The sequence below is a fragment of the Alexandromys fortis genome, unplaced genomic scaffold (genome assembly GCF_014885135.2).
Source record: "Alexandromys fortis isolate MF-2015 unplaced genomic scaffold, M_Fortis_MF-2015_v1.1 scaffold_66, whole genome shotgun sequence".
Classification (NCBI taxonomy): Eukaryota; Metazoa; Chordata; class Mammalia; order Rodentia; family Cricetidae; genus Alexandromys; species Alexandromys fortis.
This window is the reverse complement of record NW_026067950.1, coordinates 1,279,745-1,297,254: the sequence shown is the minus strand read 5'-3', so window position 1 is coordinate 1,297,254 and position 17,510 is coordinate 1,279,745. Positions and strand designations below refer to the sequence as shown.

Genomic DNA, 17,510 nt, shown 5'->3' with positions numbered 1-17,510 from the left:
TTGCTAGTGTATCAGGGAATTCAACAGGCCTCCTAATCCCTAATCAGAAGCAGAGGTTCCTCATCTCACCTGCAGATTTCCCACAAGCAGGGAGTTCCTGCAGTCTTTCTGAAATGGACTGTGCTGCCATGTTAAACCCAATCACTTTCTGAAGCAGAGTAAGACATGTTCCTCTGCAGCTGCTATGGAGGCTCCAGGAAAGGAGGCCTAGTCTAGGCCAGCAGGAGAAGAGCTACGAATGCAGGTGGATGGGTGCCATGCTTTCTTCACTCACCCAGAGCCCCACCCATGCTAACTGCTGACTAAGTAGTGACTGCCCACACTTGGCTAAGAAACACAGCAGAGGACCTGGCTTTTGGACTGTTTTCCAGGCTACTGGAGGGGAGCATGCGTTTAACTTACACTTGACAAGGGCTCAGAGTGTGTTTACTCTGCCTGGCACAAACACTCTGGTCAAAGGCGGGGGGTTAGCTAACAATCCAGGTCTTGTTCTAACTCACCCTCTGTTAGTGGGAGATACAGGGAAATGGGCACTGAGGTCTGGCTGCAGGTAGGTAATTTCCAGCCTGCCTCTGCCCGCAGAGCTCTGCTGTTTTCTCTGGGCCAACTTGGGCAGGAAGGTCGTCCTTGCCCTGACTGTTCTCCCCTTCCTTCATTTTCCTGCAGCATGACTCCTCTGAATTCTGGAACTTTTTGTTAGAAGTACTCCAACTTTTGAAATAGGAATATCTACACTACAACACTGTTTTATTTTTCAAGGGCAACTCAAGTATGGTAACACTGTGAAAGTGTGTGTTCTGGGGCTCAAACTCAAGCCTTCAAGGGTAGGCATGTGCTACTGGTGAGCCATTTTACCAGCTCAATCAAACATAAACTCTACATTGTCAACAGAAAAACGAAGTCAGAAGAAAGCTGGGGAACAACTTAAAGTATTGCACAAGGAAGGTCATTCTATACACCGCTAGGTAGTTTATTACCTAAAATATCGCACACGGTCACTCTCTAGGTGGTTTATTACCAGTACCTGAGACAGATAAGAATTTAACCCACCGAAACAACTCTTCTACTTACAAGTATGACCTACTCAAAGTGAAGAAATGAAAAACACATGCGAGGCTCTAGGTAGGCTGCCAAATGTGATCTCTATTTAGAAGATACCAGTCAATTTCTTTAGGACAGAGAGCCAAGTAACTTCATGGAGTTCAAGCTCAAGACCAAGCTCTTGGTTACTGGCAGGGACGGGTGGTCCTGGCCAAGAAAAAGCAAGGCTCAAGGGGAGGGAACATTGGCTCTATAGTAGCTAGCTAGGCTCAACCCGGGACAATCAATAGGAACACTTAGAAGATAATCACCATGTTAGTAACTCGCTGTGGTGAGCAAACACCTGACACAGCATAGTAAGGTAGGAAACACTCATTGTGACTGATAGTTTGAGGGGTGCAGTGCATCACAACGGGGGAAGGCAGTAGTCGTTTTTGACTGGAAAGAGTGTGAAGTTGCTTGACTACATCCAGGCACAGGCCTCAAGGCTCATTTCCTACTCCCAAGCCACTCACTTCTTCCATCTACGCCCCCTTTAAAGGTTCTGCAACCTCCAAAAACAGTAATGAGGACAAGGTGTCCAAATACATGAACCTATTCTATGGAGGTCATATTTGAAACATAACAAACACCAAATACAATCAAAAGATATCAAACTTGAAACTCCACTTACACTACTAAAGGTATATTGAATACAACTTAGAATCTCACACCTGTTCGTCCATCTTAGAACAAACCAAGTACCGCCCTGTCTCAGGCCTGCTGCTGGTTGTCGTTTCCAGGTCACCTATCCCAGAGGCACCCTACCAGGCAACAGCCATCACACTGCAGATCCACAGAGGAAACAGAAAAGAGGAACAAAACAAAGGCAAAATTGTTGTGAAATTGCCCACAAAGGCAAATTCAAAAACCAGCACCTAGACCTAGAATCACCCCAACCCCAGATGACTAGATGCCTGCATAAAAACACAAGAACTAAGTCCAGCTCTCCCACCACTGCAGGCCCTGAGTATGCCAACATACCTTAAAACTGACTATATGAAGGTGATAGAGATCTTAAAGAAGAAATGGGCAAATCCCTTAAAGAAATACAGGAAAACTGTGTGGTGGTGGTGCATGCCTTTAATCTCAGCACTCAGGAGGCTGAGGCAGGTGGATCTCTGTGAGTTCAAAGACAGCCTGGTATAGAGGGCAAGTTCCAGGAAAGTCTCCTCAGTGCACAATAATAAAAACACTAAACATACAAAGAACATTAAAAGCTGCAAGGGAAAAGGACATGTAATACATAAATTATTAGGATTATATTATTAGGATTATATTCGACTTCTCAATAGAGACTCCAAAAGCCAAAACAGCCTGGGCAAATGTCCTGCAGACTCTGAGAGACCACAGATGCCAGTTCAAACTACTACACCCAGCAAAACTTTCAATCACCTTAGATGGAAAAAAAAAAGATATTCTCTGATAAAGCCAAATTTAAACAATATCTATATACAAATCTAGCCCTACAGAAGGTGCAAGAAAGAAAACTCCAACAACCTACACTCGTGAAATCACAGGGTTAAAAATCAAAAAATCTCAGCCAAAAAATCAAAAGAGCGAGCACAAACACACACACACACCACTACCAACAACAAAATAACAAAAATCAACAATCAGTCATTGATATCTCTCAATATCAAAGGTCTCAACCCCCTAATAAAAAGACACACACTATCAGAATGGATACAAAAACAAAATCCGTTTTTCTGCTGCATTCAAGAAACACACCTCAACATCATGCACAGATACTACCTCAGGAGCAAGGGTTGTAAAGAGATATTTCAAGCAAATGGACCTAAGAAGTAAGCTGGTGTAGCCATTTTAATATCTAATAAAATCAATTTCAAATCAAAACTAGCCAAAAGAAATAGGGAAGGACACTTTATATGCATCAAAGGAAAACTCCACAAAGAAGACATTTCAATTCTTAATATCTATGCCCCAAACACAAGGGCACCATGTTTGTAAAAGAAATGCTAATACAGCTTAAATCACATATTAACCCTCACGCACTGAGAGTGAGGGACTTCAATACCAGATTCTCACCAATGGACAGGTTATCCAGGCAAAAACTAAACAGAGAAATATTGGAACTAACAGACATTATAAACTAAATGGACCTAACATATTACTTATAGAACATTTCACCCAAACACAAAAGAATATACCTTTTTCTCTACACTGCATGGAACTTTCTCCAAAACTGACTACAAATTTGGACATAAGGCAAGTCTCAACAGTTACAAGAAAACTGAAATAACTCCCTGCATTCTATCAGACCACCATAGACTAAAGGCACAGATTGAAGGTAGATAGCAACAACAAAAAGCTTACAAACTCATGGAAACTGAACAACTCTCTATTGAATAAAAAATGAGTCAAGACAGAGATAAGAAATTAAAAACTTTCTAGAATTCAATAAAAATGAATTTATAGCAAACCCGAATTTATGGGATACAACGAAAGGGGTTTTAAGAGGCAACTTTGCTATGGAATAATTCTTCTGTACACTATGTGAATATATGTCACTATGATTGATTTAATAAGCAAGCTGACTGGCCAATAGCTAAACAGGATAAAGTTAGGCAGGGAAACTAAACCAAGAATGACAATGACGGATGAGGAAGGGGGGAGTCAGAAGACACCAGCCAGCCAGCTTCTGAGGAAGCAGGATGTATAGAAAATAAGATAACAAGCCATGAGTCATTTGACAAATCATAGGTAAGAAATATGGCTTAATGTAAGTGCAAGAGTTAGCTAGTAGAGGCTGGAGAGATGGCTCAGTGGTTAAGAGCATTGCCTGCTCTTCCAAAGGTCCTGAGTTCAATTCCCAGCAACCACATGGTGGCTCACAACCATCTGTAAAGAGGTCTGGTGCCCTCTTCTGGCCTGCAGACATGCACACAAACAGAATATTGTATACATAATAAATAAATAAATATTAAAAAAAAGAGTTAGCTAGTAATAAGCCTGAGCTATCAGCTGAGCATTTATGATTAGTATAAGCCTCTGTGTGGTAATTTGGAACGTTGCTGCTGGATATCTGGGACTGTGTGGTTAGGACAAGAAACTTACATTTACACAAGTTCACAGTACTAAGTACCTACTTAAAAAACTAGAGAGGATCTCAGACTAGCAACTTAACAGCACACTTGAAAGGTCTATAACAAAAAGAAGTCATCACACCCAAGAGGAGCAGATTGGCAAGAAATAAACTCAGGGTTGAAATCAATAAAATAGAAAGAACAATACAAAGAATCAATGAAACAAAGAGTTGGTTCTTTGAGAAAACAAACAAGATAGACAAACCTTTATCCAAACTAACTAAATGATGAAAATAGAATGTCAAAATTAACAAAATCAGAAACAAAAAGGGGGAAATAACAACCATCACTGATAGTTGAAATCCAGAGATCATAAGGACATGTTTTAAAAACCTGTACTCCACCAAACTGGAAAATTTAAAAGAAATGGCTAATTTTCTTGATAGGTACCACTTACAAAAGTTAAATCAAAATCAAATAAACAATTTAAATAGACCTATAACTCCTAGTGAAATAGAAGCAGTCATTAAAATTATCCCAAACAAAGAAAGGCTCAGGGCTAGATGATTTTATTGCAGAATTCTACCAGACTTTCAAAGAAGAGTTAACATACCAATACTCTTCAAATTATCTCACAAAATGGAAACAGAAGGAACATAACCCAATTCATTTTATGAGGTCACAGTCAGTCACCCTGATATCCAAACCACATAAAGACCCAACAAAGAAAGAATTACAATTTTCCTTTATGAATATACATGCAAAAGCACTCAAAAAATATTTGCAAACCAAATCTAAGAACACATCAAAAAGGTCAACCATCATGATCAAGTAGGCTTCATCCCAGAGATACAAGAATGGTTCAATATACAAAAATCAATAAATATAATCCATCATATAAACAAAATGGAAAAAAATTTGACCTTCTTATTAGATGCAGAAAAGACCTTTAACAACATCCAACAGCACTTTATAATAAAAATCCTGGAGAGATTAGGGGTACAGGGGACATACCATAACATAATAAAGGCAGTTTATAGCAAGCTAATAGCCAACATCAAATTAAATTTTGATGTTGAAACTCAAAGCAATTCCACTAAAATCAGAAACAAGATAAGGTTGTCCACTCTCTCCATATTTATTCAACATAGTACTTGAAGTTCTAGCTAATGCAATAAGACAACTGAAGGAGATCAAGGGATACAAATTAGGAAGAAATCAAAGTATCATTATTTGCAAATGATATTATCATACATAAGTCACGCTAAAAATTCCACCAGGGAAGTCCTATAGCTGATAAACACTTTACGCAAAGTAACTGCATACAAAATTAACTCAAAAAATCAGTAGCCCTCCTATATACAAATGACAGACTGAGAAAGAAATAGGGAAACAATACTATTCACAATTGCTTCAAATAATATAAAAATATCTTGGGGTAACTCTAACCAAGCAAGTGAAAGAAATGAGGAAAATATCAGAAGATGAAAAGATCTTCCATGCTCATGGATTAGTAGGATTAATATAGTAAAAAATGGCCATCCTACCAAAAGAAATCTACAGATTCAATGCAATCCCCATTAAAATTCCAACACAATTTTTAACACACCTTGAAATGACTATTCTCAACTTCATATGAAAAACAAAACAAAACTTAAAAACCCAAGAAACCCAGGATAACTAAAACAATCCTGAAGAATAAAAGAACTGCTGGAGGTCTCACCATTCCCAATTTCAACTTGTACAACAGAACTATAGTAACAAAAACCACATGGTACTGGCATTAAAAAATGTTGGTTGATGGAATCAAAATGAAGACCGAGACATAAATGCATACACCTGCGTACACCTGCTTTTTTGATAAAGGAGCCAGAAATACACACTGGAAAAAAGAAAGAAAGAATCTTCAACAAATGGTGCTGGTGTAACTGGATGTCTACATGTAGAAGAATGCAAACAGATCCATAGTTACCACCCGGCACAGGACTTAAATCGAAGTACATCAAAGACCGCAACATAAAACCAGATACACTGACCTAATAGAAGAGAACAGGCTTGGACACACTGGCACAGGGAAATACTTTCAGAACAGAACCTAGGCAACAGGGCCTACAAACTCCACTGCCAAAGCTGGTGTCTATCCACACAAGTCCATAAGCCAGTTTTCTTTTTTTAAAAGGCATTTTTACATAGTCTTGGCAGTCCTGGAGCTTGCTATGCAGACCAGGCTTGCTTCAAACTCACAGAGAGCCTTCTGCCTCTGCTTCCTGAGGGTGGGACTGAAGGAATGCGCTATCCCACCTGACTTTATAGAGAGTTAGTGGTCTATACTTCCTTTCTTTAGATTTGTGTCTTGAGTTATGTGCACAGGGGGCAGTACATGGGTATAGAAACTTTCGGGAACAAGAAGCAGGTATCAGATTCCCAAGGATAGAGTTATAAAAGCTCCCCTTCTACAGGATGGTTTGAGAAAGGTCTTCACAGGTTCATATGCTTAAATACTTAGTCCCCAGTTGGCAGGACTATTTGGGAAGGAGAGGTGTCAGGGGGAAGCAGGCTTTGAGGTTTCAAAAGCCCATGCCGTTCCCAGTCAGAGCTCTCTGCCTTCTGCTTGTGGATCAAGACGTGAGCCCTCAGCTACTGATCCAGCGCCACGCCTGCCTTCCTGCTACCATGTTCTCTGCCATGATGATCGTAGAAACTGTAAGCCTCAAATAAACCTTTTTAAAAATAAGTTGCCTTGGTCGTGGTGTCTTATCACAGCAATAGAAAAATACCTAAGATAACTACACACACACATACACACACACACTCACTTCTATTGTTATACACACAAACACACTTCTATTGCTATATCAGTAAGATGAAAGGGTCATTAACTTTTAAAAGCAGATGTGATGATTTGAACAAATGGACAATGTCTGGTACCTCTACTCTCCTCAGACCTATTCAAAATTTCACCTTTTCCTACTCTTTGCTATGTGGAAGGTACTAGGGCCAAAAAGAATGAAGAAAGTGTAGTCACTCTTATCTAACTGGAATCTGAGGTCCGGCAGAGGGTCAGAAATACATAAAAATAGACAGTTCAAGGCCAAATAATGTGGAATTTAATCGAGTCAAACAGATGCCCAGTGATTATACCACCAGGACAAAACGGAAGACACCCACAGCTGTGGGGCCACGACAGAATCAACAGCTTCTACCTGTTTCCTAGAATGCTAACAAGTTGTATAGGTGGACCCAGATTGTTGTCATTTAAATGTTTCCTCTGCTATGATGGTGTCCCCAAAATTCATGTGCTAGAAAGTTAACCCCCAATATAGGTGTTGGGAGAGGAGCTTTAGAGGTGATTCATGGGGTCTGCCCACATCAATGGATTAATGTCACTGTATCAGAAGAGGGTTCCTCTGATAAACACATTAACGCCTTCCCTTTCTCTCTCCCCTGCCCTTCCACTGGGGCTGGAGAGACGACACAGCAGCAAGAGCACTTGCTGTTCTTCCAGAGGACGTGTGTTTGGTTCCCAGCACCAGAGTCAGCCTGCTTCTTACAGCTGCCAGCAACTACAGCTCCAGGGAATGTTACCATCTTCTGCCCTCTTTGGTCTCTTGTGTATATACACAGAGGTACACATCAGTATAGTAGGAAAGGGAGGAGGGGGAAAATAACACTAATTTTATATAATTTAAAAGGAGTTATGCCATTTGGGCTGACAATGCTTCTCTCAGGATGTAGGCAGAGGCTGCTCCTTCATTTCCCAGACACCCAGACCCAAATAATAACATAGAAACTATATTAATTACAACACTGTTTGGCCAATGATTCTGGCATATTTCTAGCTAGGCATATTTCTTACATCTTGAATTATCCATTTCTATTAATCTATATATCGGCACAGGCTGTGGCTTACGGGTAAGGATCTGGCATCTATCTCCTTTGGCAGCTACGTCTACATGGCGTCTCTCTGACTCCACCTACTCTCTCTATGTATCTCTTCCAGACTGGCTATATTCTGTCCTGCTACAGGCTGAAGCAGATTCTTTATTAACCAATTGTAATAAAACATTTATACCATACAGAGGGGAATGCAACATCAGCAGGATCCACAGATTTCTAGCAAAATTTCTAGTACCCAGCATCAGGAAGCCCCTTTTGAGTCAGGAAGAGTCCAAGAGACTCCCAAAACAATACAAGCTGTTTCTGTTGCCCTTGGTTACCTCCCAGAGGTTGAAGACAAGTCCTTATTGCTAAAGACACCACCTAGTTTGGACACAGGAATCAGAGAATCTGAGATGGATGTGACCTGAAAGCCTCCTCTCTAAGGACTAGCTTTCACAGTGCCTGAAGGTACTATACAAACTGCCAAAGGAGGGGGAGCAACCAAAAATCTTACATAGCTGTGACACCTATAACCCCAACAATGACCAACAGATTTAGATTTCAACAGGCAAGAGCATCCTAAGGGTGCAATAGTGGCACTCGTATCTTGGTAGTAACCAAGTTGTCTAATTAGATACCAATAAATCACCAACATGAATGAAAACCACGGGAAGCCAAAAACAGCTCAGTGAGTAAAGGCACCTGCCACCAAGCACGACAGCCTGAGTTCAAGCCCTGGAATCGTGTTGTGGAAGGAAGAACCGACTCCCCTAAGCTTTCCTCTGACTTTCACACACATATACATAATACATAATTTTTTTATAAAGAAAAAAGGAAAGAAGGAACTCATGAGCTGCTCCAGATCAAAGTCAGCCGACCATGGTCTGTAAGTTGAACCTTGCAGGGAATTTTAAACAGCATCGTGTGTGCGTGCTCACACACACACACCTAGAAAATTAAGCATTATTTGAGTATAGTTATGCACATTTAATATGTATATACCATGACTACTTTTATATGGCAGCTCCAGAGGTAGGCATTTGTATAAAGACTTCAGGGCCTGCAAAGTCTGAATTTGTATTTGCCCCTTTACAGGGAAAGGTTGCTAAATCTCTGCCAGCCTAAAAGGGTCAATCAACAGATATCATTTATTTGCACAATATTTTAAACAAACTCACATAAAAAATTTGAGCATTTTGAGGTAATCTGCTAAGAAGTGATGATGACTTTTTGGTCCCAGAAGGAAAAGTTCCTTCTTTGGAGGTACAACCTAATTATTTAAAGGAGAACTGTTATACTATCTTGAATAAACTGCTTTAAATCAGTTGTTTTTTGTTTTTTGTTTTATCTTGCAGTGTTGAGGGTAAAACCCAGGAAGGACCCTGCAAATGCCAGGCAGGTGCTCTTCCACTGAGCTACATCTCCAGTCTTAAATGAACAGAGGCTGGGAAGAAGAATGCATGTCAGGCTGAACAGAATCATGACATCTATTTAGTGGCTATCTGGAAGTTTATCAGATTACTTCTATGCTTTCACGTTTGGTTAAAAATTTTTCCAACCAAAAAGGAAAATCAGAACCTTAATAAAAATAGAACTTAACATCAGAGAGCTTTTTCTTCCTCAGTACAATCTGGTTCAGATGTCCCTAGATCCAGGCAGTCTCAACACACCTGTTGGCTCCCTTGCTCTTTCTGAAGTTTCATATTTCCATCCTGTCTTTTGCTCATGGTATCTAAAACCAGCAATGTCATTGTCCCATTCCTCCATAAAAAGTCACCCTCTGCTCAAAGTTTGGCCCCAAAAGACCTTTGCTGTGTCCCTCCACGGGAAGCATTTACTCCAATAGCACATGGCCTTGCCCTTCATCCTTCCCATACTGGTGATAATATCTATTGACTCAATGTCATAAAACCCCAGAGACTTTGAACAACTAGCCTTTTCAGTGAACTCAGCCCAGGGAGCGTAACAGTACCTCACAAAGTAACCAGTGCCTACACAGCTCTGGGCTCCAGGGGTTAGGCCTGCAACCTAAGCAAGGCTGTCCTTCCCAGAGCTGTTCCATCAACAATACAGAGCAGCCTTTGACTGAAGGATGATTTGTCAGTCAAGATGCTGGGTAGTCATGGTTAACTCAGGCTCTCTGAATAAAATTTCTAATATCTATTGGATCCAGATGGGGAATGTTCTACAGAAGACTGCTAAGATCTTTGATGCAGTCCTTCTATTGCTTCATCCCATGGGCCGTATCCCTCTCCAAACAAGACGGCACTAGTTTATAGGGTGGGGGGTACAATAAAAAGTTATGCAGTGAGTCCTTCTCAAGCACTGACAGAACTGGAGCTCTCAAAAGCTCTCTCAATAAGGGGAAAAGAACACGTTGGTGGGGGGGGGGTGTTATTTCTTGACATAAAGTCTTTCATAGCTGAGGATGGCTTGCTTCAATCTTCTGGGTGCTAGGATTACAGGCATAAGCCGCCACACTTGGCTTGAACATATTACCTTAAAAATTAACGATTGCAGGGTTGTGGTTCTGTACACACACAGCCCACCCACTATCCAAGATCACCACAAACAGCCATTAGCAAGATTCCATCTCACCCTCTCACATAGCAAGGTGGCAGTTTACAACTGAGCTACATATCCAATCCCAACTTTGTTTTCCAGTGCTGGAGATCCAACCTTGGGCTTTTTGTATGCTTAAGGTTATGGTTAGTAAAGTTTACTAGTTAAAAAAAAAAGTTCGGTACAAAAAGCCACCCATTAACTTTGCAAACTAAGCTTTTAAAGACAAATGTTCTCCATTGGAGAAGACTGGTCTCCTTACTCAGGGACTTCTTTCTGGCTTCTCCTGGGAGCGGGGTCAGGAAAAGAAGGCCAAACTGCAGGGCTCCTCACGTTAGCACTTCAATTACAGGAACCAGGGCAGGAAAAAGCCTTCAACGAGCAGAAAATAAGTACATGTGTGCACAAGACTTACCTCTCAGAGGTAATTCCAATTGATTCAATGATGGCATTTATTTTTAACACATGATTTCTTACTGGGACCTTCAGCTTACTCTTTTTTAAAAAAAATGGCTCCTACTCTAATTTGTTTCCTTATTCCTTCAACACGAATAAACTGAGCTTGAAGTTAAGCTAAGTTAAAACACATGCACACCTCTGATGGGTTTCGAGCAAGGCTATGTTTGCCGTTATAACTGGCTAATAGAGTGAACAGCAATGAAAACCACGACAAGAATTCAAAGGCAAGAATCTCCAAAGTTCCAAATGTGTTATTAACGGTTCCAAAAGAACCTAAGACCAGAAAGTGACCCACAGAAGTTGGTTTTGAATTCTTTTGCAAATTTTGGCCTCCACACGCATAAGAAACACCTAAAATTAAAAAGCAGAACTTTGGAAAACAGCCTCATTCCACTTAGGCTTTTAAGCTACCTGCTGGAGCCATGCGTCCCACCAGCAGCGAGCAGCGTGCAGCCGCTCTGCAGAGGCCAGCTCTCCGTCTGCGTCTCCCGCCGTGGCCACCGCGTCCATCGCGTGGGCCATCCCCGGCGGGGTTCCGGGGTCAAACGAGCTCCCCGCCACGCGGGTTCCGCCCGCCCGGCCCCGCACCTGCAGGGACACTAGCGGCCCACGCTCCGCTGGCTGGTGACTGAGTCTAAGCCGCCCCAGACTCCCAGTCCCAGCCCGCTCAGCGTCTCACCTGCACCCGGCCAAGAGGATCGCGGGGAGCGCTCCGGGCGGCGGAGCGGAAATGCCCTGCTGGGCAGGCGCCGCAACCAAATCGCCCCGGGCGGCGCCCCCTGCAGGCTGCACGCGGCTCCTCTGGCCCCTGCGGCTAGCACACCTGCCGCCTGCACCTCTTCCCACGGGGCCAGAACCACGCACTTACCTTCCTCCCAACTGAAAAAAGAGCCCCTCCCCCGACACCAGACACAGGTACAACCGCTTCCACGGGAGTAGACTCTACATTACACACGCCTGGGTTGGACCCAAACACACCTGTGACCTACTACTTCAGAAAGACTCATAAACACAAAATTAAAGACTCACCTCCTTACATAAACTCTGAGATGACGCTAAACTCAGATCTGAGACATCACAAGACAAATTGATGAATCACCAAAGTCTCACACCTGCACATACATACTCCTACTGGATACAGGTAGTGTAGCCATTTTGCCCACCTACCAACTCTTTTTGAAATAAAACTTATTTAGGAGCGAATGGAAGGACTGACTTTCACCTGTATCTCATCCCTAGCACTGAGCGAGAGCCAGAAAAGCTGAGGGCATTTTTTTTCCCCTCTGGAGATTTTCCTCGTGGAAGGCGTAGTCCAGGTGAAAGCAACGTCAGCGAAGGCGAGAGGTCGCTCTCCTCCAAGACACACAAATTAAGTATGAGATTATTGGTTTTCTCTAATCACTTCCTGTCCCTTTGACTTTTTCGTGTACGTGGAGTACTTGAGATCATTTCATAGTCTTGATTTTCATATACACATAGTCAATGATGCTGAAGTGGCTGTATTTTAAATAGATGTCCGAGACCGGGAGAAATCTATCTCATCATATTCATTAACCACAAACTCTTCCTGCAGAGGATCGCGAGAGGAAAGGGAGTCATAAGAGAGAACCTGGGAAGGTGAGAAGAGGGTAGTGATAGGGTACACATGACATAAAAGTGGAAAATGAGCAGGGATACGGAAGGGAAGAGTGGAGAAGAGGATCTGTGAGAACACAGTATGTATGAAAATCTCATAAGGAAGCCTATGACATGGTATGCCAATTTACAAAACAAGTTTTAAAAAGTTAAGGGTCTGAGGATGCTCAAAGTCACTGGTTTACTGGAACTTCTCATTTCACTGTGGAGAAATTAATAAAACCAGTAATGATCACGTTGCATTTATTGGAAATCACTGGGGCACAGAGTAATTAAGCAACTAAGCAGGTTCTAGGTAAATATGGTGAGATTGGATGCATCTGTCTTTATGGAGTCACTGAACCTTGACAATCATGACCCTTTGTTCCCAAATTCTTCCAACCTTGTCATATTGTTTGCTGAGGAATAAAATTTGCCATGAAAATACTTTATCAGATGATTTTAGTTTTGTTTGTTTTTTTTTTTAAATGGGTATTTTGCTTGTACGTCTACACACACTTAAACCTCCTCACATTTCTGTGGAAAGTATTATTTCCCATTTTACTGCTAAAGCTTGGCAGAAACAAAGACCAACCTCAGCTTCTCACAAAGAAACATGCAAACTAAGTTTAGGTAGCTCAGCAAGGCCGTTCTTTCTTGTAAAAGGGTGCACCCAAACCCGGAGTAGGCTAGGAAGCATACCAGGGCCAAGATGGCGCCTATCTTTTATTTTAGATATAGGTGGTGACCGAGTCTCATCCCATTGGTGGAAGGGAAATCTCATCCCATTGGTGGGAGGGAAGTCTCATCCCATTGGTGGAAGGGAAGTCTCACTCTGACATGACTGGCTAATCTGCATGAAGGGAAATGTTCAGAAACACCCTCACCACAGAACGAACTACATTTGACAGGAAAAATGTTCTCACAGCAGTTAGTGAGAGATGAAATTTCTTACTATACTACCTTCTTATTCCAGGGTACCACAAATGGGTTGGAAATGTAGACCTTTAAAGCTGAAGGTAACCAGAACATAAACTGTAAAAAGTGGAGGTCTGGGACAGCATTGCAAAAGTTCAGTGCTGTGAATGCCTCCAAGTGGAGAAATGATGTCTCCTGATGTCATCACACAGATGATGCGGAGGTAGCTGTGAGGGAATGTTCCGGGTGTAGGCAGAGTACTTGGTATAGCCTCTGTCAAGATTCTGACAATTTCAGTCCCCAAAGTGCGGTTTAGAAGTAGGTAAACACTATTGCAGGTGAGTATGGCAGATTACATTTCCGAAGGTAGACCCAACAAGCCTTCTCATTCCTCCCCATAGTCAGACTTCGTTTTCTCATCCCCACTAAGTGGGGGTGATGAATCAGGAGGGCAGGACCCAGACTGGGTGGACGACCTGGTTAAGTTACCAGGGCTTGCTAGCTGGCCAATACTCGGGCCAGGCTCAGAGGTGTTGGGGATATCCCCATGTCTGCTGCCATATGAGTTCTGTGGAGGGACAGCCTAGTGTGGATCTCAGGTTGGAGTGGACCTAATTCCCCAAGCTGGCCCAGAAACTTTGCAGCTTGAAGGCCGTGCAGAAGTCAGAGTGGAGGGGGCCTCTCCTGGTCCATGTCCTATCCACCACAGTGCCATGAAGGTAGAGAAGATAGAACAGAGTCCTAAGGAGTCACAGGCATGATGGCCCTGAAGAAAGAACTAGATCATTTTGTCAAGCAGCCGAAGCAGAAGAGGGTCACCCTGGGGTACACTCAGGCTGACAATGGTGCTCATCCTGGGGTACACTCAGGCTGACAATGGTGCTCACCCTGGGAATTCTTTTTAAAAAGGTATTCAATCAGACAACCATTTACTGCTTTGAGGAGCTGCAGATTAGCTTCAAGAACACATGAAAGCTGCAGCCCCTGCTGGAGAAATGGGTGGAAGAAGCCAACAAGGAGAATTTTCAGAAGATATGCAAAGCAGAGCCCATTCTGCAGGTGGGGAGAGAAATCGGGTGAGCACCGAGAACCATTTGAGGGGGAACCTGAAGATTTCTGTGGTGTCCAAAGACCTTGCAGATCAACATCATCACCAAGCATCTTGGGTTGGAGAAGGATGTGGTCCTCGCTGGTTCTGTTTGTGTTCTGTAATCTTCACCAGAAGCATGAACAATCAAGCACCGACTATTCCCAACCAGAGGAGTATGAGGCTGGAGGATCTTCTTTTGCAGGGGTTCTGTATCCTTTCCTGCTCCCTCCCCTCCTTCCATTCCCTCCACATACCCTCTCACCCCACCCCCATCCAATCCTCAGAGAAGGTAAGGGACATTGCTTTGGGGAAGGTCCAAGGCCCTCCCTACTATATCTAGGCTGAACAAGGCATCCATCCAAAGAGAATATGTTCCTAAAAAGACAGTACATGCAGCAGGGACAAATCCTGGTGCCACTGACAGTGGCCCCTCAGTCTGCCCCAGCCATGCAACTGTCAACCACATTCAGAGGGTCAAGTTTGGTCCCATGCTGTTCCTTCCCAGTCTGGCTGGAGGTGGTAAACTCCCATTAGCTCAGGTAGACTGTTTCAGTGGGTGTCCCCAAGATGGTCTTGACCTCTTTGCTCATATTCTCACTTCTCGCACTCTTCAACTGGACTTTGGGAACTCAGTCCAGTGCTCCAGTGCTGGTCTCTGCCTCTGTTTCCATCAGTTGCTGGATAAAGGTTCTATGGTGATATTTAAGATATTCGTCAGTCTGACTACAGGGAAAGTCAAGATGGAGCCCCCTTTCCTCTATTACTTAGGGTCCTAGCAGAGGTCATCCTTGTGGATTCCTGGGAATTTCTCTAGAGATTTCTTGCTAACCCCATAATAGCTCCCTCAATCAAGATATCTCTTTCTTTGCTCTCATCTCTGTTCTTCCTCCATCACATTCCCTCAAGTTCTCCTCACCCCTCTCCTTCTACTCTCTTCTTCCCCTTCCACCTTCCCTTCTCCCCCCACCCCCCATGCTCCCAATTTTGTCAGGCAATCTTGTCTGTTTCCAATTTCCAGGTGGATCTATATATGTTTTTCTTTGGGCTCACCTTATTACTTGGCTTCTCTAGGATCATGAACTATAGGCTCAATAGCCTTTGTTTAGAGCTAGTACCCACTAGCTAGCACAGACACTGAAAGCAACAATAAATAAATGAGACCTCCTGAAACTGAGAAGCTTCTGTAAAGGAAAGGACACAGTCAATAAGAAAAAAAAAACCAGCCTACTGAATGGGAAAATATCTTCACCAACCCCACATCAGAAAAAGGACTTAGCTCCAAAATATATAAAGAACTCAAGAAATTAGACATCAAAATTCTAAATAACCCAATTAAAAAATGGGGTACAGAACTAGAGAATCTCAACAGAAGAATCTCAAATGGCCAAAAGATACTTAAGGAAATGTTCAACACCCTTAGCCATCAGGGAAATGCAAATCAAAACCACTCTGAGATACCATCTTATACCTGCCAGAATGGCTAAGGTCGAAAACACCAATAATAGCTTATGTTGGAGAGGATGTGGAGTAAGGGGAACACTCATCCATTGCTGGTGGGAATGCAAACTTGTAAACCACTTTGGACATTAGTATGGCGGTTTCTCAGGAAATTGGGAATCAACCTACCTCAGGATCCAGTAATACCAGTCTTGGGCATATACCCAAAAGATGCTCATGTTCATAGTAGCATTATTTGTAATAGCCAGAACCTGGAAACAACCTAGGTGCCCCTCAACTGAAGAATGGATAAAGAAAATGTGGCACATTAGAGTACTACTCAGCGGAGAAAAAACAATGACATCTTGAATTCTGCATGCAAATGGATGGAATTAGAAAACACTATCCTGAGTGAGGTAACCCAGACCCAAAAATATGAATATGGTATGTACTCACTCATAAGTACATACTGAGTAAATAAGGAAATAGATGTATTTAATGCTAGCTCTGCTCCTTTTTCAAAAACCCACTCTGGTCCACTGAGCTTCTGGTCTTCTTATAAAACAAATCTTATGGCCCACTTTAATTTGAGAAGTGGGTAGAATAATGTAAATGAATTGTCTAGGATGCTACATTGGAAGAACCAAGGCATATATCTGGGTCAGTCACCTCCAGATCCAAACGAGTTGAAGAGGAATACGGACACAGATGTCTAACGCTTTGATACTGGGCTCAGTCTTCTGTATGACATTTCAAGTCAGTAGCTTGAAAGAAATGAACATGCTAGGTAACATGAGACTCAGAGCCAGAGGGCCCTGTAAGTGTTATGGGTGTGAGGCTGTACTTAATGGGATGAAATTTAAAAGGACAAATATAAGGCTTTTCCTTTGGACCTCCTTGCACCTGGGCTGCAGTCCACTCGTCCCACATTTAGGATGGGTCATCCCACTTCATGTAGCCTAGTCAAGACCGCTCACCAGTATACTCAGAGGCTTGCCTCTTAGCTGGACACAGAGCCAGTCAAGTTGATGACTAAATGGGAGTCCTAAGGGTGTAGTAATTCTGCGTACTGTAGACCACAGCCAGCAGGGATGGAAACATCTGCACTCACCTTCTGGGGACAGCTGCGGAACTTTCAGACCAGCAGTTGTACTTTATAGTAACTGAGCTTTATCAGCAAAGAGTGTTGTGTTTCAGACATTGCTTTAAATGGCCCCAAAATAACACTAAGTTTATAGATCTTTTACGATTGGAGGTGTATTATTTATCTTCTTGTAGGGCCTAGCTTGGCAGAAAAAAAAAATTATGCTATGTAGCTTTTTTTTTTAAAGCTACTTGGTTTTTTGCTGTTTGTTTGCTTGAGAGTGAAGAATATTTCTTCCAAAAACCTCCTTTAGGACCCTTTTTTTTCTCCCTACAGATAA

The 17,510-nt window shown here is 42.5% G+C and overlaps 1 protein-coding gene and 1 pseudogene across 8 annotated transcripts in view; one reads left to right on the top strand and one right to left on the bottom strand.

The window, feature by feature from the left end:
* Ggact (gamma-glutamylamine cyclotransferase) overlaps positions 1–11,824 on the bottom strand; it is a 23,567-nt gene extending 11,743 nt beyond the window's left edge. The window contains exons 1-2 of one of the 8 annotated variants that reach the window (XM_050150364.1): positions 11,707–11,776; positions 10,831–10,940 (exon numbers count right to left, since the gene is read on the bottom strand). The gene's annotated coding sequence lies outside the window, so the exon portion shown is untranslated. Of the gene's footprint in view, positions 1–10,830; positions 10,941–10,983; positions 11,005–11,438; positions 11,686–11,706 lie in introns of those variants that run through there. The other 7 variants (XM_050150361.1, XM_050150363.1, XM_050150360.1 and 4 more) reach the window with 7 other exon arrangements.
* Positions 11,450–17,510, top strand: LOC126506677 (POU domain, class 5, transcription factor 1-like; annotated as a pseudogene).